Source organism: Pristiophorus japonicus, chromosome 6 (assembly GCF_044704955.1).
Source record: "Pristiophorus japonicus isolate sPriJap1 chromosome 6, sPriJap1.hap1, whole genome shotgun sequence".
Taxonomy (NCBI): Eukaryota; Metazoa; Chordata; class Chondrichthyes; family Pristiophoridae; genus Pristiophorus; species Pristiophorus japonicus.
In genome coordinates, this window is record NC_091982.1 from 194,958,162 (window position 1) to 194,965,588 (window position 7,427).

Here is a 7,427-nt window from a genome sequence, read left to right on the forward strand (position 1 = left end):
GGGCACCCTCACCACCACACCACACCACCCCCCGCCCCCACCACCCCCCCCCCCCCCCGCCCCATCCTCCGCCACCTGTCTCTAAATTGGATGAATAGAAATTTCCACAAATAAATATTGGGAACACCAAAGTCACAAACTCTGTTCCATAGCCATCGACTCCATCCCTCTCCCTGGTAACTGTCTGAGGCTGAACCAGACTGTTTACAATTGGTGTCATTTGACCCCGAGATGAGCTTCCGACACATATCCACACCATCACCAAGGCTGCCTATTTGCACCTCTGTAACATTGTCAGTCTCTGCCCTGCCTCAGCTCATCCGCTGCTGTAACCAACATCCATGACTTTGTTACCTCTAAACTTGAATATTCCAATGCATTCCTGGCTGGCCTCCCACATTCTGCCCTATGTAAACTGGAGGTGATCTAAATTCGGCTGCCCATGTCCTAACTCGCACCAAGTCCCGCTCACCCATTACCCCTGTGCTCGCTGACCTACATTGGCTCCCGGTTAAGCAACATCTCGATTTCAAAATTCTCATCCTTGTTTTCAAATTCCTCCATGGCCTCGCCCCTCCCTATCTCTGTAATCTCCTCCAGCCCTACAACCCCCGATGTTGTGTATCTGTAAAGCATGCACTCCCATGTTCCGCCACCAGGGAGCTCATCCGCTGAAGTCCCAAGGGATCCCAGCATCCCTTGGGAGCACCGTATATAAGCCGGCCCCCAAGGCCTCTTCCTCACTCTGGAGTGTCTTATTAAAGACTGAGGTCACTGTTACTTTAACCTCCCTGTGTGTAGCCTCATCTGTGTTAGGAACACAATACCCACCCCCGCCATGTCTGCGCTGCTCTAATTCTGTCTTCTTGAGCATCCCTGCTTATAATCGCTCAACCATTGGTGGCCGTGCCTCCTGTTGCCTAGGCCCCAAGTTCTGGAATTCCCTGCCTAAACCTCTCCGCCTCTCTTTCCTCCTTCAAAAGGCTCCTTAAAGCCTACCTCTTTGACCAGTCACCTGCCCTAATTTCTCCTTATGTGGCTCAGCGTCAATTTTATTTCTCTTACTACTCCTGTGAAGCGCCTTGGGACGTTTCACTACGTTAAAGGTGCTACATAAATACAAGTTGTTGTTGTTGCTGCCATGGCCCGAAGCTCTGGAATTTCCTCTCTAAAGCTCTCCACTTCTCTTTTTTCCTTTAAGATGCTCCTTAAAACCAACTTCCATCTGTCCTAATATCTCCTATGAGGCTCAGTGTCAAATTTTGTTTGCTAACGCTCCTGTGAAGCAGCTTGTGATGTTTCATTATGTTAAAGGCACTATTTAAATCCAGGTTCCAGTGGTAAAAGATTCATACCTAACCCACTACGCCACCCATTCCCAATAAATACACTTTTAAAAGTATTCTTTATGCAACACTACACGTCAAAATATCCAATAGTATTACAAAATATTTGAGATTCAGTTAGGCATGTTAGTTTTGAATATCTTTGATGCTGAGTCCTGTAATGTGTTTTTCTTCCAATCTCTGCTGCAGAGAATTTGACAGAAATAGCACTGGCTAACAATCAATAGAGATCATTTAAATAACTTATAGGTAGAAGACTGGGACTTAATGTTCGACAAAGTTCACCAACAGCCTTGACAATTTCAGTACATCAATGTTTAAAGGGAAGTATTTTTTTTTATTTCAGTGCCTTGCTTAAATAGTTTTTAATTACTAAATATATATGTTTGAGAATATAATTCTACATGCTTTGTCCTCTTTGACTGAGATTACTTTTAAAACTGGAAAATGGTTAAATATGAACCCTTTGAGAAGGAAATCACACGAATGCGTTCATATGATTTTTGAGTACTCACAGCTTTTACCAGTAGCCAAAAGGAGAATTATTTCCAATAATTATGCCATGTATTGGTATCAAAATTCATGTTTTATTAATTGAGAAATGTAGATGAAGGGCCAAGACTCAAAAGTGCAAAACACCAATGTTGAAAAGAAAATGCAAGGTAAATCAGGAAGTTAAAAAAAAAATAAACTCCTGTGAACAATTTATAATAAGCACAAGCATCACTGTGAAATGGTGACTAATGCTCATGTTATTCTCAAAAGAACATAGTTACTATTTTCAGAAACCTTTCATCAATAATAGGTCAATTTTGTTATTCAGTCTGTACAAATTGACTCAATTTAAACTATGCACCAGCTTCCATATTTAAAGGTATTTTGTAACTTATAAAAAGCATTTAAATGAAAGAGACCAATAATAAACTCACTTACCTTTGGTTAAAAATGTTCAGGTTAGAGAGACTTTCTTGTTTAGGCAATAGTCATGATTGACAGGAAATTAGTTCCAACAAACCAGTCACCTTCTAATATTTAAGTTCAGGTTGGTGGAAGGAGGGATGACCAGCTCCTCCAGTCTTCTCTACCCCGACCCCACTGTTATTTTAGAAATACCAGTCCCAATAAAATCAGACTCCTTCACCTTTTCATTGTGTGATTAGTGGGGTGTGTGTGTATGTTATGTATGAGAGTCAATAATCAACACTGATATCAATTGTAATATCTCATCTTTAAATCTGGTGAAGTGGTAGTTAAATGAATGCTGAAAATCAAGGAGAATTCTGAACTCAGCATTACAAATATTGCAAAACGCAATGTTATATATGTGAAAATAGAAATTATATGCATCACCTTAAGAAGAATTATTTATTATATCACTGTTTCAGCAAAGTTGAATGGCCCATGACATTACTGACTGGACAATCTACTGGAACCCATTACAAACTGGAACTAGATTCTCGCCCTCCTCCCCCCTTCAACAGGTAACAACTTTTTTGAACCAACTTTTATAAATCCCTCAAATCAGATTTTACATGCATTTGCACACTAACATATATAGGAGATGAAGTTAGAGTATTAACATCTGTAAAACATGCATATTCTGGAACATCTTTCTTAGATGTAAAAAGCATGTGCACTTTCTGGTACAGTACAGCGTCGAAAATTCGGAAGCCTCAGGACCAAGGCCGTTCCGGATTCTGTGTATTTCCGGATCCCGGAAAGTCTTTGACATCCCGAATCCAGATCCGGAAACACCCAGGCCCAGGTTCGGGTATTTCCAGACTTCGGAACGTCTTTCCGACGTCCCAAGTTCGGAAACGCCTGGACCAAGGTGGGTCAGCCCGAGGCAGAGGTCCAAGGGGGGAGCGAGGTCGGCCCGAGGCGGGAGCTCCAGCGGTGGAGCAGGGGGGGGTCCAGATTCCGGAACATTTGCCGGATGACCCTGCCACGGATCATCCTGGTGTCCGGAACTTCGACGCTGTACCTGTATAACCAAGTGTAGCTAATTAGTAACTCTTGTACCAGCATAAGCTGGGGACCTGTGAAACATTGAACGAAAAAGCCAGAAAATTGCGTCATGCATCTTGGACAGGTAAACTTTAACAAAGGCTTTGATAGAGTGGTTATCAGAGTGTTGGCTTCTTCTCAGTAATTTATGCACTGGGAAAGGAAAAGGAGGGAAGAGGTAAGAAAGTGTGATTTCATCAAATCAATTCAAATCTGGCAATTAGAATTTCTGACACACCTGTTTAGTGGAGTGATTCAAGTGGCTGAATTGGTCATCTTGATTGATCAAGTCATCTAAAGTGGGATTTCCTATGATATTTTAAGGCATTTAGCAAACATGTTAATCTTAGAAAGTTGAGAGGCTAAGTTAGAAGGTTTAAGAAAGGTTAAATTATTTAGATCAATACAGAAGTAGAACACAAGTACCTTATAATGGTTAATTGTTCCAGTACAGCTACAACACTGGCATCTATCTGACAATGTGGAAAACTGCCTAGGTATGTCCTGTTCACAAAAAGCAGGGCAAATCCAATCCAGACAATTACCACCTCATCAGTCTACTCTCAATCATCAGCAAAGTGCGATCAAACAGACTTACTCACCAATAATTCCACCAGGACAAATCGGCTCTCGACCTCATTATAGCCTTGGTCCAAACAAAAGAGCTGAATTCCAGAGGTGAGGTGAGAGTGACTGCCCTTGACATGAAAATGAGAGGGAAGAATGGGGCCAGAAGGTTACATCAGAAGTGTGGGTGGATTCTGGCCAGGATGCGATACAGGGCTGGAATGGGCAGAGGCAGCAATGGGTTACAAGGGAATGAGTGGTCTGTGGCAGACACGAGCCTGGTATGACTTTGGGGCAGGGGACCCTAGAAGCACTGAGGGGGAGGGTGTTTGCCAACATTCAGTGAGATAAGTTAGGATCTATCAGCACGTAAGGAAAATTTGGCGGTCTGGCAGCAAGATGTGATGATACCAGACACAAGACTTTGAATTGTACATACACACAAGGGCTGATTTTCTTACTATGTATTCCTGACTGGAAACCTCGCTCACTGATATCCCATACCGGGATATTGTAGGTGTGATACCATGATTTTCTGTGCATTAAAGTTAACAGATGGAGAATTGTGAAGATCACACTTGTGATTTCCTAATGCAAGCCATCAGGGGACAAGATGCCCCACTTGTAGTGCACATCTGGAAAATCAGCCCTATAGTATGTATGCATTGCAGGGAATTTGCTACTGGTTTGTCTATTGCTGATTTAATACAATGAAGCACATCACACAGCTACAGCTGTGGGTCACTGGCTGACAAAATTCCTGAACCCATTCGTCATAGAGTAGTAAGTTAATGAGACACTGTGGACCCTCACAGAATAACAAGGCACATCAATTAATGACTGGTGTAGATTAGTCCAAGTTCATTGTTGTTTTACAAATTTGGAATACTTTTAAGGTGATAAATTATAGCTTCTCAATCACCAATGGTATCTTATCAAGCAGTGAAATGTAGGCTAGGTCACAAATTCATACTGAATCAAATCTGCTCAAATAATTTCACATACTTTGTTCCAAGGTGACACCAATGTGCTCAATGACCCACAAAAGAATATTTAACTACTTATCACAAACACACCTATCTACAATACAATTAATAATTTTCGAAGATAGTAGAATATACAATGGCTGATCTCTATGGAAAATTGCCAACTTAAATGACAAATTGAACCACAGGCGTCAGTCAGACAAACCTTGCAGAATCACATGCTGTTGAATGTAAACAACTCTGTTCACATGAAATCTGCTTGTTTATCCCATTCAAACACATCTGACCATGTCACCTGGTCAATCACATTGTTTTTTATAACTTCTCATAAAGCAATGTTTCTATTCAGCAAAGCATGGCAATACACTGTTACATACTGTTACTTGGTTCGCCAACTAAAAGTCAGAATACTCGATCAATTCAAACAGGATCCCTTCCTTAATGATGCAGTCAAGACATTCCTTACCAGAAGCTGGATGTCAGTCAAAATTTACATTCAAATATGGGTCCCCTAGTTTTGAGTAAAACAGTCAAGCATTGTAACTGTTGGGCCACATTAGTCAGAAGAGAGATACACTGTAAATCTATACTCACTGTCTCCACATTATAACAGTGGCTATATTTCAATGGCTCTGAAGCGTTTTGGAATGTAAAAATGCTACATAAATTCAAGTTCATTCTTGAACATATTGTACATCTCCCCATGGATTTACGATACTCCCATTTTCAAAGGAAGTCACCAAGTTCAATTGTATGAAGCGAGTGAAACAAGCATGTGTCATTAAGGACAGATATATTACAATATCAAACACTGTATTGCAGCTATTGATAGATAGGTAAAGATTTATAAATATTCTGTTATTATTTGTCCCAGGTACCAAACGAACTAAAGAGTCTCAGTTATACTACAGCATACTGCAGAATAAAAGTGAAGACGGCCAATAATCAGATACCCGAGACACTCCAAGTTCATTCGATATGTAGCCTCCCCTGTAAAGATGTCCAGTGCGGTGAGCATTACTCTTGTTTTAACACACTGTAGGTTAGTCCTGTGGGCTATGTTGATAATTATTGGGACAACCGGATAAGAAAATATTTCAATGAGATGGGGAAGTAAGAATAAACGCTGGAACAATAAACTAAATTGCAGCATGCTACAGGATAAGGATGTTGGGATAATGGTGGATAGGTTGTTGAAACTATTTGCATAGTTTGCAGCAGTGGTAAATAAGGCAAATAGGATCTTGGATTGTGTAGCATATGAAATAGAACACAAATCAAAGGATGTGTTATTGACCATGTAAGGGTTCATCCACATCTAGAGGAATGTGAGAAGTTCTGGTCAACGTATTACAAGAAAGGCATCATTGTCCGAGAAAAATGTGCAGAAAGGGCTACCCACCTGACACCCAATATCAGGCACTTGAGCTGCAAGGACAAACGACAGAAGCCGAGTTTGTTTGCACTGAAGAAGACAGAGGAGACCTTATTGAAGTGTTCAAGATGCTAAAGGATCTCAAAAGTTGAACCCTGGCAAACTCTTTACCATAACCCTGAGAACAAGCAGTGGGTAGGGGTTGAAGCTCAGAAGATAGAAAGTGAATGTTTGAAATGTACTGCCAAGGGAAAAGACCAAAGTGATAACATCAGTAGTTTTAAGGGGGAGTAGGACAGGCATTTGGCAAGAAAATCAATTAAATGATACATGTAATGAACTGTATATTCATTATTGACTCTTGTGCCAGTACATTCTTATGTTCCCCTAATGTCTTTTAATCAAGTGGTTTCAATTGCATTAATTTCCTACTATAGTATATCTTCTCTCTAATATATAACTAAAAACATGAACACAAGATTAAATTTAAACTACTTTTAGTGATTAGCTTTTGCCAAAATGCACCTACTCTCTCATGTTGGTGTAAAAATGTCATCATTTTGCCATACCTCACTCTTTAAAATAAACAACCCTTTACATATCTAAATGGGTTTATAATGTTCTATTTATGATGATTTCATAATGATAAATCACACTTAAAATTTCCTTGATGCTTTTGTCCCCTTCAATTTGCACTGAAATAAATTCAATTGTAAGGAAAAGTTATCCAGAAAAATTAAATTGAAGAGGTCACCGAGAACACAAATGCAGTCATCAAAGGAGATGAAAACTACCCATAATATACTCAAATTTGGAAATGAAACCAGTTTCACAAGAACAAGAATCTGATATCTCATTGAATCTTTAGCAAAATAATACTTGCAGTCTGAAAGAAACAGACAGTCAGGATTTTTAGTTAACCACATATTTGAATTTTGCAATAAAATTATCAATTTCAAAATTATAAATAACAATGAGCAAAAATAAATTGGAGAGAAAGTTTTAAATCATTTATATTTGAAATTTGACCTATAAAACCCAAGGAGAAAGTGTAACAAATTAGTTACCAGACCAGCTATTCAGTAAAAGTCAAATTCAACCTTTGCTAATACACAGTAAGTCAGATAGAACCAATACACACATTAC